Source organism: Lactuca virosa, chromosome 4, assembly GCF_052849685.1.
Source record: "Lactuca virosa cultivar CGN04683 chromosome 4, Lactuca_virosa_CGN04683_v6, whole genome shotgun sequence".
Taxonomy (NCBI): Eukaryota; Viridiplantae; Streptophyta; class Magnoliopsida; order Asterales; family Asteraceae; genus Lactuca; species Lactuca virosa.
This window is the reverse complement of record NC_136429.1, coordinates 184,320,485-184,341,183: the sequence shown is the minus strand read 5'-3', so window position 1 is coordinate 184,341,183 and position 20,699 is coordinate 184,320,485.

Sequence of the window (20,699 nt, the reverse complement as noted above, 5' to 3'; positions counted from 1 at the left end):
GAAAAATGTCTCATTTATAAGTATAGTATGACTAGGCAAATGCTCGCGCGTTGCGCAGAAACACCTATATAGTTGAAGTATTTACAAATATATGTTTTTTTTAAATATAACAATAACATTGTTGTTAAATTTGATATAATAATTCATATACTAAATTGATATAGTATATTGATTATTTTAAATTATATGATAATATATACATCTATTATAACTGCATAATCTCGATCGTTTGAATGATTTCTACCGGCGAGTTACACATGAAAAAAATTAAATATAATATATGGTTTAATTTTATTTATAGTTGTCGTTATTGTTAATTAATTTTTTAAAGATTATTTGCTTAACGTTTTAATTTCTATCATTATAATTATTTAAAACATCAAACGTTGTTTTTTTTTATTTTAAAGGTAACAATATAATCATTATTATAGAGTTGTTTTTAACTATTGTTACTGTAAGTTATTTTAAGCTACTTATTTGAAAATTTTAACGATTATAAAAATATATTTAGGAAATATTTTAGTTAAATAGATATTACAATTTGGGTTTTACATTTATCACTGCAATTTATCACTTTTAATTATTTACAAAATATTATTTGGTTTTTTAAGTGGAATGAAAATTTATATTTAAGATGACAATGTAATGTTATATTTAAATTAACAATTTAAGTATTTTGTCCAAACTGTTCAAAAGTTGTAGCTTTTAAATTGATAATGATTTATATATAACAACATTTTAAATCTAATAAATTAAGTATAATATGTTAAAAGTTATAGACAGAATTTTATAAGTAGAATTAAATATATTATTTTAAAATTGAAATTTAGTTTATTTATGATTACACTTTAGGTTTGATATTTATTTAACCTTATTAACCAACTTATAATCATTATTAGAAAGACACTATAATTTATCACTTTAAACTATTTACAAAATATATTTTAGGTTCTTTAAGTTAAACTAAAATTTATATTTAAGTTGACCATGTAATGTTATATTTAAATTAATAATTTAAGTATTTTATACAAATTGTTCCAAAACTGTATCTTTAAAATGATAATGGTTTACATCCAACAATATATTAAAACTAATAAATTAAATATAATATGTTAAAACTTAAAAAACATAACTTTATAAGTAGAAGTAAAGATATTATTTTAATATTGAAATTTAGTTTATATATGATTACACTTTAGGTTTGATATTTATTTAACCTTATTAACCAACTTATAATTATTATTAGAAAGAAATTGAAAAGTCATGGGAGTTTCAAATTAATGTGGTAAAAGGAAAAATGCATGAGAGTTTCAAATGAATGTGGTGAAAGGAAAAATGCTTCCTTTATAATATAGTACTAGACGAATCCTCACGCGTTGCGCGGCGCAGGTTAAAAATTTATTGTTAGAATATTGAAAAACATATGTTTATAATGGTTATGTTATTGACATTAACTTTGAACAATAATATTATTGACATCAACCTACCTTCCTCATTAATAAAATTAAATATAATTATCTATTTAGTATTATTTTTAACAATTGTTATGATTGATTAATTTAAATTTTTACATATGTAATTATTTTCTATTTTCATTAATTATTTTTAACAATTGTTATGATTGATTAATACAGTTTATTTGTAGCTAACGTTATGTAATTTATAATTTGATGTTATTATCATTTAAAATTATTGTTCATTAATTTTAAACCACTTATTATTATTAATAAGTTAAAAAAGACTCTTAAGAAACACTTAATATTATTATTCAAAAATGAAACATATACTAAATAATAAAGTGATAAGATTGACAATTTGCATTTCAAAAGAGACTTGCATGGATAATATGACATATCAATGATTTTTATAATTTGATTTTATTATTTATAGTTATTGTTCGTTAATTTTAAAACCACTTATTATTATTAATAAGTGAAAGAAAACTTTTAAAAAGCACTTGTTATTATACTTAAAATGTTAAACATATATTAAAATATAAAGTGATAAAATAGACAATTTGTATTTTAAAAGAGACTTACATGGATAATATGACATATCCAGGATTTTTAACTAATTATTGCTTTGGAGCAACACAAACATACAAACATATATACAATATTTAATTAAATATTATCTATATCACATTCCATAACATATGATCGATAACATTAATCTAATCTAATTTACATTAAAATTTCAATCACAACATACAATGCTTGTCTTAAAAGAATACTTAAACCAAGAAAAAAAATTAGTATATAACAAACTTACAATTAAAAAATTTAACATAATAACATGGCTCGAAAAATGGTCCAAAGCCCTCAAACCAACACAAAAACCTTTTGACTTGTTTTCTTTGTGAGTTTTGTATGTGATTGGTATTTGTGTGTCTACTCAAAAATATTGGCCTTTTATAGTAGACTATCCATTAATTGCTTATTAAACATATTATATAAGTTATAAAACCTTTGAATGGTTAATAATTATTAAGACACTTTTGAGTGGTATTCATTCAAATAAGAGGTTTCAAATGAATATGGTTTGACTAAAATGCATCATGGGAGTTTCAATTGAATGTGGTGAAAGGAAAAAATGCTTCATTTATAAGTATATAAAGATAATGAAATGATGATAATGATGATATCGATGATATGACTCTTCTTCTTTTCAGAAGGTTTCAATAAGTGTCTGTAGACGCAAAGTAGGGTGTTGGATCCTCATTTTGGTCAACCGGCTGTAGAAGCTTTTACTTGAGGGGGTGCTCTTGGCCCAGTGAATATCGCCTATTCTGGTGTTTATCAGTGGTGGTATATAATCGGTTTACGAACTAATGAAGATCTTTATACTGGAGCTCTTTTTCAATTATTAATTTCTGCCATATCGTTAATAGCGGGTTGGTTACACCTACAACCGAAATGGAAACCGAGTGTTTCGTGGTTCAAACCCGAGAAAAGCGAATGTTCAAAGCTTTCAGCGGGCTAGAGTTGCTGTTGTTGAATATGAAGTTGTGATCAGCTTAGTAGTAAAGAGCTCTTGTTTAGCGAGAGTCGTATTCGGATTCTGCTTGAGCGGCCTTCTCTCTCTGAGTTACGGCAAAGGTAGTTCGGTAAGCCTCGTCATCTAGCATGACCAAAGCATTAGCCCTGTATCTATCCTTGGGCTAAGGGCGTGACCAGATGCGTGATCCATGAGGTTGGCCGCCCAGCGTCGGCTCTACGTACTAACAAGGGGTCGGTCGCGAGAGAGAGAAGGGGTGGTCCGGCGGGTAGGGGGGCTCGTCAGGGGGAGCAAATCGATAAGTCCTTCGAAAGATAGGGCTTCCCGGAGAATTTGGTGTCTTTCTATTTGGAAACAAAGGACCATAAGTCTAATTGGACACTTCGTCTTTGATGGGATATGGTCGTACCTTTTTTATGCAGCGTAAAAGGTAGCCAACTACCCAGATCAACCTCACTTTGTATCAGATGACCCAACTGCTCAACAACCAGTACAAAGAGGAATAGTGGAATGGAAGGCACTACAAGAAAGATATACTCCTTTTCAAATCGCCCCGCGAAGACAAACGTTCAGAAAGGTTCTCGAGATTCTCAATCACTCTTTTTTTAGTGGGGAGGAATAGTACGGGAAGGGAGCAAGACCAAGTCGAGCCTCTAGTAGAGTAAGCCCTTCCCACGTGTAAAAATGAATTGCACCCTCAACCATAGAGATCAACCTGCGCCTACATCATTTTAAATTTATATAATGAAATGACCTACCATTTATTGAAAAAAATACTTTGAAATATATCCCTTTTGTGACTCCATTTTTTGATAAAAAAAATAATTTTCTGACATGTTTGCATAAATTTGTTAGACTCATGAGAAATATTTGCAAGTAAACCAATATAATCATCACTATTACACTTTCCAAACTTCTATTAATTAGTTCGTGAAATGTTCATATAATATTGTTGTAAGTTCACGAATCTCATTGGAACCAACTAACAACTTTTAATCTTTTTTTTACTATCTCAAAACTCAAATTCTTTGCACGATAACAAGTTCATAAAATAATAATATTAGAATATTTTTTTTTATATTTGAGAGACACGAGAGAATGTTAATGACAATTTTGAGTATTTTCCACATGTGCATAATCAAACCTTGAATTTGCAATTGGGTTACAACCTATTACGAGTGGTTGCACCATCTATAATGGAGGGGTGCGAAAGAAAGTCAAACAATAGATTGCCTTGCCTTACACCTTAATTTTTGCACATTAAACTCTTTTGTAAGTGTATCATTGGGCAATGGTGGAGGTCCTTGCAGATGTGAGACAACCCCATATCCAAGTTCTTCAAAGATAACAAAATCTCGTATTCTCCATATATAGAAAAAAAGCTCAATTCAACTCAACTCAAAGTGTCACAAGCTTTTTAAAAATCGACTAAAAAAATATTACAATTTTTAATGACTTTTTTTAATTCATGAATACACCTCTTACTGTGAGTGTGTTTGAACTAATGTGAAACAACAAAGAAATAACGATATTGATGTTTGTATGTGAATCAATAATGTAAAGTTGTACACTTTCAAGTTAAACCAACAAAACCCTTGCGATTTTTCCGACTTGTCTTCCGCAAGCGATGACGTCAAGTTTTTCTAGTCATCGACTCTTGTTTTTCATGCTTTTTCCATCATGGGTGGCAATCAAAATAATGAAGGGTGGTAGTGGAGGATTGGAAATCATCATATATGAATAGAAAATCATCATGCATCAAGAAAGGGAAAGTATAATACTAATCAGAACTACAAAAAAAAATTGAAGGAGATTTCGGGTAATGTTTACATCACAAATTTCCTTTATTCGATGTCTATCAATGACATTTGGAAGTTGTATGAAAGGCATGCTACGGTTTTATATGTCTATATTGCCAGGAAATTATCCAGGTTGGGTAAAAGATTTGCATTCGTTAAGTTTCCTGAAGAATAACAATGTTTCATGTGTAGTAGAAGACCTCAACATAATTGGGATTGGGAACTTTCACTTATTCGCATCGTGGGCTAGATTTCAAAGATCAAATGAAGGTAGCAAGAATGTTAGTGAACAAGGAAATCAAAAGGAAAGAAACGTTCATGGAATAAATTAGTCTAAGGGGAAGTTCTCTAGATCTTATGCATCGACATTGGCCTAACAAAAGATAAGAAAATTTTGAAGCAAACTAAAGTGACGCTACAGGATCTAAAGATCAAGTTATACATGATTCCATGTCTATGTGTTAGGGGGAGTTAAAGATGTTAATAACATTGAAAATCATTACAATATCTGCCATAAAGAAGGATTTCATTACTTGAATATAGCTTACCTTGGTGGTGAATGGGTGTGGATAGAATTCAAAAAAAGGAACTCGTGTGAAAAGTTCAAGAAGAATAAGAAAATGAAGTTATATTTCAATGAAATTAAATCTCTAGCTAAAAGTTTTGTTCTTGATTCACGTATAATATGGATTGAAATATCGGGCTTGCCATTGCATGCTTGGAATCCTTCTTCGTTTAAAAAGGTTGTGTCTTATTAGGGAAAGACACTCCTTTTTTGATGATGATAAGGACGAACCAGCAGGTCGTGGGAGAGTATGCTTAACAACCACCATAAACATGAATAAGATAGGAGTTATTGATGTATTGTAACATCCCAAATTTCGAGTTCAAAAATTTCTTTTAAAAACATTACTGATTCATAGCATTAAGTCATTCAAACATACTAAAAGGGTCTATATAACAACTCATAGTTTCATTTCCAAAACACTTGTTTAATTATCAGAGTAAACATCCCAGGCTAACTTGTCATGGTGTGTGCACTGCAACCCTTCCGAGCTCCTCTTCTGAAAACTGAATACCTGAATCCAAAACTGAAAACCGTAAGCACGAAGCTTAGTGAGTTCCCCAGATACCACATACCATACAAACCAACTGATCCATACATACCATACGTAACCATGAGCCATACATAACAAACATATCCATAATCAAGTAAAGTGCTATGTGCCAAACATAGTCTTGCTGTATTGCCACAGGCCACAGGTGGTCTTTCTTGTCAAGCCTGGGGGCCACTCCCTGGGTCTTACATACAAGTGCCAAGGGCCACCTCCTGGTCTTCCATGCAAGCATCACAAAGATAACTATACCTACTACTCTACTAGGCTACTCAGCATACAGTGTGCCAGAAGCCACCTCCTGGTCTTTCATTCATAATAGTATACAGTATGCCAGGAGCCACCTCCTGGTCTTTCATACATGTTGCCTAGGGCTAACCCCCGGGTCTTCCTACCATACATAATAACATACTGTGTGCCAGGAGCCTCCTCCTGCTCTTTCATGCATAATGCCTAGGGCTAACCCCCGGGTCTTCCTACCATACATAATAACATACTGTGTGCCAGGAGCCTCCTCCTGGTCTTTCATGCATAATACCTAGGGCTAACCCCCGGGTCTTCCTACCATACATAAACTAAATGGGTCGACATTGTGGTCGTAGACACATGCAAACAGTGAGGAGACTCACCTCGCACTGCTGAACTTTGCTGATAACCCTCTGGCTGCTGTCCGACCACTTTCTGAACCGCTGCTCCACTAGCTCCCCGAGCTACTAATATCAATAAAACACTTAGTTCCAAACTGAACTCTAGAAGTCAAACTAAGTCAACTCTGGTTAAAGTCAAAGTCCTGGTCAAAGTCAACCTTCCAGTTGACTTGACTCGCCGAGTCAACCCGTAGACTCGCCGAGTCCTTAAACTCAGAAGCTCTCAAAATACGACCCAACTCGCCGAGTCACCCCAAGACTCGTTGAGTTCAACGATCTCTGAGTCCCATCCTGTCCAACTCACTGAGTCACCACTCAACTCACTGATCTGCGTCTTAACCAGAAGAGGTTGGGGGTTCTGCGACATGACTCGTCGATTTCAAGAACAGACTCGCCGAGTCCTAGGCAATCTTCAACAGACTCGCCGAGTTGTTCTTCCAACTCACCGAGCCCATGCACATATTCATACAACTCGTCGAGTACACCCATGTGACTCGCCGAGTCTCTCCAGTTCTCAATCCATACAGTGGCTTTTCGAGGCATGTAAGGGCTCCAATCCATAGATCCACTCTTCTACAGTCTATCCCCCACGTAAAGTTGCAAACTTTACGTGAAACCAAGGAGCTAAAGGCCCAAAACACTCTAGGGCTAGGGTTTAAGACAAAGGGGCTTCACCAATGACTCATTGACTGCTGCTTTAAGACATTCTGGACCATCACAACCCTAGATCTGAAGTAGCAACCTCAGATCTAAGCCCCAAACCCGAAATAGACCTCAAATCTCATTCAATAATAGATCTTGATGCAAAAAGAGTGAAGGTAACAACTTATTACCTCCAAGATGACCTCCCACTGAAGATTAATCCAAATCTCTGCAAACCCCCTTGATCCAAGCGTCTTGATCTTCAAGATCTCTTCACAAAACCACTTATCTAAGCTCCAAATTGTTTCCAAGGACTCTCACTCACGATTTAGGGTTTCTGGATCTCAAAAGGGTAGCAAAGAGGCTGGGGAAGGGATGTAATGTTCTTTAAATAGGGCACAACCCTCGGGATTAGGGTTTTTCTCGTCTAGACCAGACTCGCCGAGTCCACTAGCCGACTCGCCGAGTCGGTCACTTACTCTATGCCCCGGATCCCGCTTCGACTCGTCGAGTTCCTCCCTGGACTCGACGAGTTGACTCTTGACTTAGAGCCTTTCCTTCCTTTTCTTGGTCTTTCTGATTCTGGCTGTTACAACACTCCCCCACTTAAACCAGACTTCGTCCTCGAAGTCTGCCACGGCCAACTACCTTACCATCTGGTCGCCACTTTACCACTAGGTACACACTCCGCCCATCCGATCCAAACCTTGAAGATGTCATCTTCAGAATAACCCGTTACTTACTACCTTCGAGTACACCACTTTTATCCAACCGGTAATCATACCGATACTCCTGATACACTTACCCTTGATTCGCAAGGGGTTTACCCTTTTACCCTACACTGTCACTAGCCTTTCTAAGGCACTTTCCACAAGCAACAACCTTCCCAATTTCCTTCGAGGACCGATCCTCTGCTGAAACCGCAATCCCGGCCACTCCCAGTGCCGGCCATCATACCAATACTCCCGAAATAACCCCCATACAATGCTCCAATACTGAAAGCTCCACCCAATCGTGAGAATTCAGACAACCCTTCGGGTAGTAGATCCCTCTCTGCTACGTTTAGGGCTCAGACGAGAACGGCGTCACCGAGCCAAATCCTTTACTCTGAGATCATTCGATCCCGCGATGAGCAGCTTAGCATCATCCGATCAGCTCACGGCTTTTCACACCGAATCCCTTACCATCATTCCTGCCTGTAGTCCTGTTGACTCCCATCCGCCTACCGGATGAACCGAGACTGCCCTGGTCCCAACTGATCTACCATCACCCGGAATACCGGTTTCCCCCATGCTACCTCGGAGATACGGGCCGCCGCCCACACTCCACGAACTAAGCTACTAATGAATGCCACGGCTTACCCGCAGTCTTACGCCACTCTTGGTCTCCAATGACCTACCGCCTTCCGGACCCAACCATAATGTGGCCCACCCACATCCGGGCGGCTGCCCCGTCCTGAACTTAACTATCTGAAAAACCCTGCCACTGAATCACACACCTGATACATTTGCACTAGCGAATAGGGACCGACGAATGCTACGGGCCATCCTGTAGTCTTACTATACTCGCTCTGTCAACTAGTGAATGCTACGGCCACCCACATAGTCTTACAACACTTCTGCGCTGCCAGCCAACTAAAGCTACGGGCCACCCCGCAGTCTTGCTAACCCAGTGCTACGGGCCACACCGCAACCTAACTATACTCACATACAATTTCTACGGGCCACACCGTAGTCTTACTAAACTAATGCTACGGGCCACACCGTAGTCTTACTAAACTAACGCTACGGGCCACACCGCAATCTTACTAAACTAACGCTACGGGCCACACCGCAGTCTAACTACCCTCACATACGATTGCTACGGGCTACACCGCAGTCTTACTAAACTAATGCTACGGGCCACACCGCAGTCTTACTAAACTAATGCTACGGGCCACACCGCAGTCTAACTATCCTCACATACGATTGCTACGGGCCACATCGCAGTCTTACTAAACTAATGCTATGGGCCACACCGTAGTCTTACTAAACTAATGCTACGGGCCACACCGCAGTCTAACTATCCTCACATACGATTGCTACGGGACACATTGCAGTCTTACTAAACTAATGTTATGGGCCACACCGCAGTCTTACTAAACTAATGCTACGGGCCACACCACAGTCTAACTATCCTCAAATACGATTACTACGGTCCACACCGCAGTCGCACCACACTTCGACGCTATCTGTTAACCATTGCTACGGACCACCCCGCAGTCTTACCACACTCTTCTTACTATCTGACCACTGGTGTATTCTACGGCCATCCGGTAGTCTGACAACACCTTTCCACACCGATTGGCTTCTAGAGGTTGCTACGACTAACCCATAGGCGAGCATACAAGCACAATCTAGTACCCCCAAGTGGTACTCATGTCCCAACTGGAACTCCCAACCGATTCCTCTGCGATCTGCTACCAGACATCTCGAGAATGAGGTCTCACAATTGGCAAGTTTTTCCAAACTTCCAATTCACACTGTCCTTAATTCATACAGCCACCTGGGCCGTCTTTCTTCCTGACAGGAGAGCGGAACTTATCCTAGTTTCATAACCGCTTCTGCTCCCATAACATGATTGTTTCTCCCCCACTTAGCTTCAGCTAAGTCTTTCCTGCACGCGAAAACCCGAGGATTTCCATTCCTTCCTCCCTTGCGCAAAAGGCATGATAACTACCATCGCCTTGACGTCGCTAGCGATCCATCACTAGTCCGCTCCAAATACCGTACGATTACCGAATACTAGATGAACACCTCCTGCATCCCCGATACTGATAATCCCCTGAGCTCCAACTAATGCCCTTAAGGTCCGAATAACTAATGCTCAGAGCAACCCCATCAGTGATCGACCACTTCCCTTGATACTTCCAAAAGCTATCCCAAGTACCAATACTAGAACCACCAAACCCTAATGATGGTGGAGGGCTACTCCATGGACTCTGTCCACCAACCTCCACGCAACGCTCCTGAACCGCTTTGGTCATAATCGAGATAATACTGGACACTTCGAACCCGAAGTGAGGGATGACCCTACACTAGCTACTAATAGTTCCCGGTATGCAATTGGCATATGACAATTCTGAAAGTACAATCCGAATACAAGTAGAGAGACAACTCATACATACTATTACCTGAGTCCAGGGTAAGAACAACCCTAATACACATATAATCGAAAATAGCCATAGATACGTACCTGCAACATTCCCTGCTGTAATCCAGATCTCCCTCATCTGTCACTGCAAGGCCCTACCCTCTCACCCATCCATAATCGTCGAAGTTGTCGGGGCAGACGCACTCCCTGCTCCTCCCCTCACCGTCGGGCAGTCGGCCTTCTTGTGTCCCACCTGATTGCAGTGAAAACATAATGGGCTTGCCCCCTGTGGGCAGTCCCTGCTGACGTGACCATCACTGCCACACTTGTAGCAGCCTGAACCCCTGGAACGACAAACTCCCTCGTGTGGTTTCCCGTACGTGCTACACTGACTTCGGACCTGCCGACCTACTAATCGCTGATCTGAAGTCTTAGGTCTCTTCCCGGGACCCTCCAAAGTATACGTCTGATCCGACCTCCTCTTCGCAATGAGCTCCAAATCAATCTCCCTTTCCCGCGCCCTGGCAATCATAGAGTCCAGGGTCGGGCATTCCGAGAAGCTGAAATGCTCCTGAATATCAGCTCTCAACATGTCATGATAGCGGGTCCTCTGCATCTCATCATCCCCTGCATACTGAGGCACCAATAAGGCCCTCTCCCGAAACTTGGCGGTAATCTCCGCCATCGACTCCGTCGTCTGCCTCATGTCTAGGAACTCTCTGGCCAGCTGCTGAAGCTCCACTGCCGGCGCAAACTCCGCCCTAAACCTGGTCACAAAGTCTGACCAGGTCATAGCCTCGACGATCGAGGCTCCCATTGAGTCACCGACCGACTCCTACCAATCTCTAGCTCTGTCTCTCAAACATCCTGCCGCAAAGCGGACCTTCGACCCCTCCGGGCAGAAGCTCGTCAACTGTGCAGACTCAATGTCTGCGATCCATCTCCTCGCAGCAATGGGGTCCTTCACCCCGTGAAAATCCGGCGCACCACTCCCTCTGAAGTCCTTGAAGGACAGTGTGCGCGTACTCGCCTGGCCAGACGTCAAATCACTCCTGAAAGCTCGGAGGCGATCCTTTATCAGCTCAATGATCCCCTCCTTGATCGACCTGAAAATGACCGGGGTCGCCTCAAGGATGCCTCTCATAATCTTAGACGCGATGAACTCGCGTAACCCATCATCAACTTGCTCGGATCCCGTGCCCGAGTCCGATCCTGATCCAGATCCTGAGCCTCTTGCTCCATGTCGCGTGGTCACCATACTGGAGATAAACACATAAATGTCCGGATCAAAACATACCCCTAGAGGTCTCACACATTATCCAAGATTCCTGGTTCCATCTCGGCCCTCCTTGACTCGAGTACGGATCCTCTGCTTCCAGTAGTACGGGCCTATACTACCTTCCACATCTATCCGTACTTTCCTCAAGGGTTGCTTCAACTTCACCAAGTCCCTTTCACTACTACTAACACTGCTCCCAACACTACTCTCATCCTAGGCTTTCCTAGGTTCCCGAACTCATCCAGTCCTCAGCTGCTGAAAGATTCCCAGTAATGTCAACTAGCTACCTCATGAATATAGCTAGCTCACATTACTAAGAGTCTCACAAAGCACAAAGCAAGCAGCATTCATACAATAGAAAATCTAACCATCATATTCCAATCAAATCATTCTATCCTCTAATCAGGAATCTGTACATGCACTTCAAAGGCTCATACAATTAGGCATAACCTAAACAGGCTATCCTATTACTGACTGGTCAGTACTAGCATGCAAGTCTACAAGCACATACAATAGGCATATAAGGCATCCTCCTAGATCCTTAGCCCTAATCTAGCATGCAATTCTCATAATCATAACATAACATAAACTTGTATGGGTAATTTGGGAGAACTTACTTGAGCTCGACTGATTGCATGCACCACACCCTTTTCTCTTTTCAAAGTTCCTTTTTCTTTTTCTAAAACCCTTTTCTTTCCTCAAAATCCTTTTATAAATATGGTTTTTCCTTTTGAAAATTTTTATACCACTTCCTCAGTTTGAGTTCAGACACACCCGAGAGTGTGCCCGAATCCCTCAAAGCAAGGCTCTGATACCAACCTGTAACATCCCAAATTTTGAGTCCAAAAATTTCTTTTAAAAACATTACTGATTCATAGCATTAAGTCATTCAGACATACTAAAATTGTCTATATGACAAATCATATTTTCATTTCCAAAACACTTGTTTAATTATCAGAGTAAACATCCCAGGCTAACTTATCATGGTGTGCGCACTGCAACCCTTCCGAGCTCCTCTTCTGAAAACTGAATACCTGAAACCAAAACTGAAAACCGTAAGCACGAAGCTTAGTGAGTTCCCCAGATACCACATACCATACAAACCAACTGATCCATACATACCATACCTAACCATGAGCCATACATAACAAACATATCCATAATCAAGTAAAGTGCTATGTGCCAAACATAGTCTTGCTGTATTGCCACGGGCCGCACGTGGTCTTTCTTGTCAAGCCTGGGGGCCACTCCCTGGGTCTTACAGACAAGTGCCAAGGGCCACCCCCTGGTCTTCGATTCAAGCATCACAAAGACAACTATACCTACTACTCTACTAGGCTACTCAGCATACAGTGTGCCAGGAGCCACCTCCTGGTCTTTCATTCATAATAGTATACAGTGTGCCAGGAGCCACTTCCTGGTCTTTCATACATGTTGCCTAGGGCTAACCCCCGGGTCTTCCTACCATACATAATAACATACTGTGTGCCAGGAGCCTCCTCCTGGTCTTTCGTGCATAATGCCTAGGGCTAACCCCCAGGTCTTCCTACCATACATAATAATATACTGTGTGCCACGAGCCTCCTCCTGGTCTTTCATGCGTAATGCCTAGGGCTAACCCCCGGGTCTTCCTACCATACATAAACTAAATGGGTCGGCATTGTGGCCGTAGACCCATGCAAACAGTGAGGAGACTCACCTCGCACTGCTGAACTTTGCTGATAACTCTCTGGCTGCTGTCCGACCACTTTTTGAACCGCTGCTCCACTAGCTCCCCGAGCTACTAATATCAATAAAACACTTAGTTCCAAACTGAACTCTAGAAGTCAAACTAAGTCAAATCTGGTTAAAGTCAAAGTCCTGGTCAAAGTCAACCTTCCAGTTGACTCGACTCGCCGAGTCAACCCGTAGACTCGCCGAGTCCTTAAACTCAGAAGCTCTCAAAATACGACCCAACTCGCCGAGTCACCCCAAGACTCGTCGATTTCAACAATCTCTGAGTCCCATCCTATCCAACTCACTGAGTCACCACTCAACTCACTGATCTGCGTCTTAACCAGAAGAGGTTGGGGGTTCTGCGACCTGACTCGTCGAGTCCAAGAACAGACTCGCCGAGTCCTAGGCAATCTTCAACAGACTCGCCGAGTTGTTCTTCCAACTCGCCGAGCCCATGTACATATTCATACAACTCGCCGAGTCTCTCCAGTTCTCAATCCATACAGTGTCTTTTCGAGCCATGCAGGGGCTCCAATCCATAGATCCACTCTTCTACAGTCTATCCCCCACGTAAAGTTGCAAACTTTACGTGAAACCAAGGAGCTAAAGGCCCAAAACACTCTAGGGCTAGGGTTTAAGACAAAGGGGCTTCACCAATGACTCATTGACTGCTGCTTTAAGACATTCTGGACAATCACAACCCTAGATCTGAATTAGCAACCTCAGATCTAAGCCCCAAACCCGAAATAGACCTCAAATCTCATTCAAGAATAGATCTAGATGCAAAAAGGGTGAAGGTAACAGCTTATTACCTCCAAGATGACCTGCCACTGAAGATTAATCCAAATCTCTGCAAACCCCCTTGATCCAAGCGTCTTGATCTTCAAGATCTCTTCACAAAACCACTTATCTAAGCTCCAAATTACTTCCAAGGACTCTCACTCACGATTTAGGGTTTCTGGATCTGAAAAGGGTAGCAAAGAGGCTGGGGAAGGGATGTAATGTTCTTTAAATAGGGCACAACCCTCGGGATTAGGGTTTTTCTCGTCCAGACCAGACTCGCCGAGTCCACTAGCCGACTCGCCGAGTCGGTCACTTACTCTATGCCCCGGATCCCGCTTCGACTCGTCGAGTTCTTCCCTGGACTCAACGAGTTGACTCTTGACTGAGAGCCTTTCCTTCCTTTTCTTGGTCTTTCTGATTCTGGGTGTTACATGTATACACCAAATCTGCTAAATTTCTTGTTACTATGATGGAAGTCGGGAATTAGGTCCCTTCTATCTCGTACGAATTGAAAAATGATGAGTAGTCTAGGATGAAGAGGGGAGTTCTAATTCGGATCAGGACCAAGACAACGGATATGAGTAAGGTGAAATAAAAGATATGGGACATGATTTTGATAAGGACCAGCAAGTGAATCCAAATGAAAAAATGATAAAAATAGGAAGGGTAGTGAAGATTCTTCAAAGAAACAAATGGATAAAGAGAATTTGGCGGACGAATTGGTTGAGGAGTGTAACCGGACGAGAAATCCGGTTGACCGTCCAAAAAAAATGAAGAAAGCAATGTGGGGTGATGAGCCTGAGGATAAGGATGATGGTGTAGAAGGAAATGTTAATTCCAACTCATTTTTGTCTAAACCTCTAGGATTTGGCTCGTTTATTCTAGGAGGTGGCATATTATTACGATCTTTTCATGGTGAGGGGGCAGGATTCAGAGATGCATGTTACGTAATCAGGTAGTTCAAGTTCCAGGAATAGGAAGACCTCCAGAGTTGGTATAAAAAGGTAGATGTTAATGGAGTGTCTTTGGTTGATGCGATGGAAAAGTTTATTGAAGAGGGAAACTACACTTTGTTATAAGATGACAGGATGTAACAAAAACATGGATTAAATTATAAAGTAAATGGGGAAAAAATTAGGTGATAAAGGAATTTATTATCAATTAATGCTTGTAGTGTTGAGAGTAAATTGAAAAGGAGGAAGATATTGACTATGTGTTACAATATGAGTATTTCGTTTCTTGGGATCCAAGAAACAGGGATACCACAGTATGATCTTTTTACTTTTCGAAGTTTATGGGGGAATTTTTCTTTTGATTTTGCTTCTAGTGGATCTTGAGGAAGGCCTAGGGGTATCTGTCCTTATAGGATCCTTTGGTCCTTACTAAAATAAAAGTGATCTCAAAGTATAATGTTCTGATAGTGCATCGAAATTAGGTGGTTTCAAATTTCCGTTGTTATATGGTTACCGTCTATGCTCCTCGGGAGGATAGAAAAGAAGACAGATATGGATGTTCTTGTATGAGTTTATGAAAAATAATAAAGGTGCTTATGTTTTTTTTGGCGATTTTAATGTGGTGTGTAACCCGACCGAGCGCTTGGGGTGTATGTTTTCCCAATGTCAATCAGATGATTTTAACTGGTTTATTAATTCCTATGATCTTTGTAACATTCCCATGGGTGGTTTTTCTTATACTAGAGTTAGTAAAAATGGTTCCAAATCTAACAAGCTCGATAGATTTTTAGTGTCCCGTGATGTGTTGGAGGTGTTCCCCGGATATCTCTTCAACTGCTTTGGAGCGTTCTATATCTGTTCTTGTTTGATGAAGGGCTTAGGGTAGAATCAAGTATTCGACTGTCTATAAGATCCAGTGTTATGTATGATTATCATACACGGATGCTGAAGGGTTTGTGGGAGTTTCATGGATGAGTTGTGTGGGGTCTGCCGATCGGTCGCGTAATGTTTAGCCTTCCTCTAGATAGTGAGGATAGAATGTATGTGTATGCTAGTATGTATGGTTAGGGTTGTTGTGATGATCCTTTGAGACAAATATGGATAGGTGTGGAAGGTACTATGGGCTCTTACTATTGGAAGCACATGACCCATATGCGTAGCAGGGAAGTCCCAACCCATAGGGCTTTGTTGGGAGTTGGTTCCCTGGTATGATATATTTTTTATCTGATATCTCCCTGGTTTATTTTCAGTATGGTGATGACAAGAAGATTTGAGGCAGGATCCGGATCGGGATCTGGAGCTGGTAGCCAGGATAGCCCATCTTTGACTGAGGAGTGAGTTAGGGAGATCATGCAGGAGGAGGTTGTTTCCCACTTCCGGGCGCAGTTACTGGAGATGTTTGGGTCTATCAAGACCACCATGCTGGAGTACTTTGACGAGTGTTACGCTGTACTTTCTGAGGCTGCTGTTGCTGCAACCACCATAACCGTAGCTGCTACCGGGATTGGTGCCGGGAGAGCCTTTCAGCATCGAGACATCACAATATGAAGCCCCTGATATTTGATGGAGTTCAGGATCTGGTCATAGCCATGAGGTGGCTGTCTGACATCGAGGGGTGATTTTTCACTTGCTCTTGCCCAGCTGACCAGAAGGTCAAGTGCGCTCTGAACCTTCTGCGGTCCGAAGAGAAGGATTGGTGGAGACTTGTTACTAGCTCGTATTCTTCTGAGCATACGGTTGTTGTGTCTTGGGAGCAGTTCTCAGAGATGTACCGTTCTAGATATGTTCCGCTGGTGGAGTGTGAGAGGTTGGCCCAGGAGTACTTGGATTTGAGACAGGAGACGGAGTCGGTGACAGAGATCACCAAGATGTTTATGGAGAGGGCCTTGTTTTGTCCTGAGTTTGCTGCTTCTGAGCAAGCTCAAAGGACCCGTTACTTGAGCATGCTCAAGATGGACATCAAGCATTTTGTGTCCACTCAGCGTTATGGTTCATTATTGGAGTTGCAGGAGGCCGCCTCGCAACGGGAGATTGAGATGGAGCTCCAATCGAGGGAGAAGAGATAGGCCTCGACACAGTCGCTGCCAGCACCAAAGCGGTTCAAGGCCCCTGATACTAGATATGGGAGTCAGAGGGGCCGCACTTGTGGGAAGTGCGGCAAGGTTGATGAGGGGGCCTGTCGACCAGGCAGTGTATGCCACAAATGTGGCAAGGAGTGGCACTATACGAGGAATTATCGTAAGCCGACCCCAGTTTCGAGTACCAAGATATGTTACCACTGTGATCAGGTTGTCCATATGAAGGTCAAATGTTCGTTGCTCGCCGCCAAGCTGGCGTAGGTGTTGAAACAAAAAGTGACCCTCTTCAGCTAAAAGGAACCTCAAACTTTTGCCTTGATGATACCGTAGAGAAGATGCTACCGGAGTTTGTTTTTGTCTTTTGAAGACCCGCAGAGTTGGAGATGAACGATCAAGTGGAGTATTGCATGAAGATAGTTTCAGTTACTTTACTGACATTGCTTGTATTCCATGTAATATCTGGTGTACCGTTCATGATCACCGTAGTCAGTTACTTTACCTTTATTTTACTCTTTGATGTAACTTTTGGGACTCTATAAATAGAGCTTCCCACTTCATGTATTCCTTACCAATTTATCAATTATCAACAATCAATCGATCACCGAATGTTTATAAATATCGGATTGTTCATCTCTATATCTTAAGTTATCTTAACTGATACTTAACCAAGTCCATCCTCACTTGTGTTGTTCATCTTATACTAACTTGTGTTTTCATGCCAACCGTGTTACGATTCAACCTTGTGTCTACTTGTTTACTGCTTATTGATATAAACTTGCTGCTATTTATTTTCCTTACATTTCTACAATCTAACTATTATTATTATTGAGCTAACCAGATCCACTGAGATTAACTTTAATTCCGCAACTTATTATCTCGTTAGTAACGTTTGTTCAAGTTTTTCTCTCAACAAATGGTATCAGAGCCAGAGTGGTTTCCTTTTAATTCCTTTCAAAATCGAAGTTTTTGTTCTAAAAACTCTAATTTAAGAGGCCTTGTATACCACTAAAGCTCATAAGAAATTTTGAAAAAATCAAGGAAAATGGCACAAGCTTATTCTCTAAGTGTTTCAAACAGTGTTGGTGGTTATAATAGAGCTCCAATACTTGTTGCAAGTGAATATCATCGTTGGTCCCAAAGAATGGAAAGATATCTAAAGAGGCTCGGTAGAGATGTGTGGAGATCTGTAGAAGAAGGACCTCATGTCCCTATTCTCGCTCCCATTGCAGCAGACGGTGCTCAAGCAAGATTTGGTGGATGACAAGCAGCCATGAACAGACCTACCAACGACGACCTAGAGAAGATGGAGAAAGATGCAATAGCCTTCTACGAAATCTCGTGTGGTGTTGCACCTGACAACTTTGACATCATCATCAACTATGAATCTGCTAAAGAGATCTGGGATGTTCTAAAAAATCTCTATCAAGTGCCTGAACAGGCTCAAGACAAAAAGCTTACTACATTTCTCAATGAATTCACCAACTTTAAAGCCTTACCCAATGAAAGCCTTGATGACTCCTTCAAGAGATTCAACCTCATTATCACCAAACTTTCAAACGCTAGCACTGTAAGAAGAAATCATGAAACAAACCTACAGTTTCTAAATGGGTTGGGTATACATTGGACTATAGCTAAAATGATAGCCCAAGGAGACAAAAATATCCAAACTCTCTCACTGTTCAAACTATACGGTGAACTTCAAGCCCAAGAATCGACGATGTTAAAAGAATGTGCAAAACTAGGTGGACCACTCGCCTTGATGACTCAAACTCCACAATTTAAAGCTCCTCAATATTCATATCCCACAGAGTCATCATACCAACACTCATATGACAGCTCACCATAGTCGTATGAAGCTGATGCAGAACTTGATGACAAAGAAGAGTTTCAAAATGCCATTGCCTAAGTCCCTTAACAGTTCAATAGACTCCCACCACAATCCTTTCGTAAAAATCAACAGTTTAGAAAACCACCTTTCAATCGCAACTTTAACCCGCAGAGTAACCATCCAAGATATCCTACAAACCCTCATCGCCAACCTCAACCACAGAATGTTTCTCAAACAAAAGGAACCCCTCAGACCAACAAACCTTCATACTCTGGTACCACTACCGAAGACAAAGACAGAGTCGTTGTTTGTCATAAGTGTCACAAAGAAAACCACTTTTCCAAAGACTACAAAGCAAATATGGTAAAAGACAAGGCATTCTACCTCAGAATGGCTCAAGAAAGGGAGCATAAGGAGAAAGAAAAGGCAAGAGCTTATGTTGCTCAAGTGAGAAGGGATCATCAACTGTGGTCCTCAGGTGATGAAGATGAAGAGATTGATAACGACCGAAAGAAAAGGAAAATATGCATGGTGGTAGAAAGTGAGGAAGACAGATCAACGAACCTGCAGAGGAATTATTGCTACATTGCAAAGGATGGAACCCTCATCATCGTCGAACAGCTAAAAATTATGATTTAGTCTAATGATTACAGCATGCATGATTGTGAACCTTATCTAGAAAGACTTAATGACACATGTGTTTCCGTCCTTACAAACTACAACAAATCCCTAGATGAAAAGAATATAGCGACCCAAGATTTGTACCATGTGAGAGGAAGACTAGAAGACAAAAAGGTTAAGGTCACTATGTTAGAAAAATATTTGTTTTTAGAAAAAGATACTAGAGTGTTAAGTGAAACTCAATTAGATATTGCTTTGGATTAATGGGATCTTGCCCGAAAAGAAATTGTACGTTTGAATCGTTTAATAGAAAAACTGTTTAATGAAAGGGAGCAATTGTGAACTTAGCTAACAATGGGACCGTAGACAACACTTATAATTGAGGATGGTCCAATGGGTACTCTACCGATGAGAACTCTCCTCCTCGGTTTGATGCTAATTGTCCCTATGTCCCACCAGACCAGACTTTTCATTATCCAGTCAATGACAAGACTTTTCCCGAAGACATAAGATGTCACTTCGGTAGACTTCATGAACTTAGCAACAATTGTGTCATTGAGGAAATTCATCCTGAATCCTCGGGTAGTCTTACCCATCATTGACACAATTTGTCCCAACTCTCAGTCCAGTTCAGATGTGGACGAAGAAATTGTTTTGGAAGGACCTGAATTAGTTGAAGATTGTCAATAATTTCCTTCCAAAACATGTCCCAACCAAGAGTCACCAATTACTTACTCTGCGGTACTCAATTATTATCTACCGCAGACCCCAGTCAAAAGCACAACTACTCTTTAAACTATCTTGCATGAATTGCCTATTGATAACTTTGAATTTGGACAATGTTCTCAGAGTCATGAACTTTCTAGTTCTGATGACTCAAGTCCTCGATTTTTAACTCAAACAAATAATTTCAAGAAACCTCAATTAAATGTTTCTGATGTTGTCCCACCAAAGGTAGAAGCAAAATTGGCTCTGGAAAAGGAGATCAGATCTTGGCGTGAAAAGCGGGTAGCTGATACCAAAAGCAAAAATTTCAAAAACCAGACCAAATTTTCAAACCAAAGGAATTCTAAAAAACCCACCACTGCAAAAAACTTTTCAAAACCCAC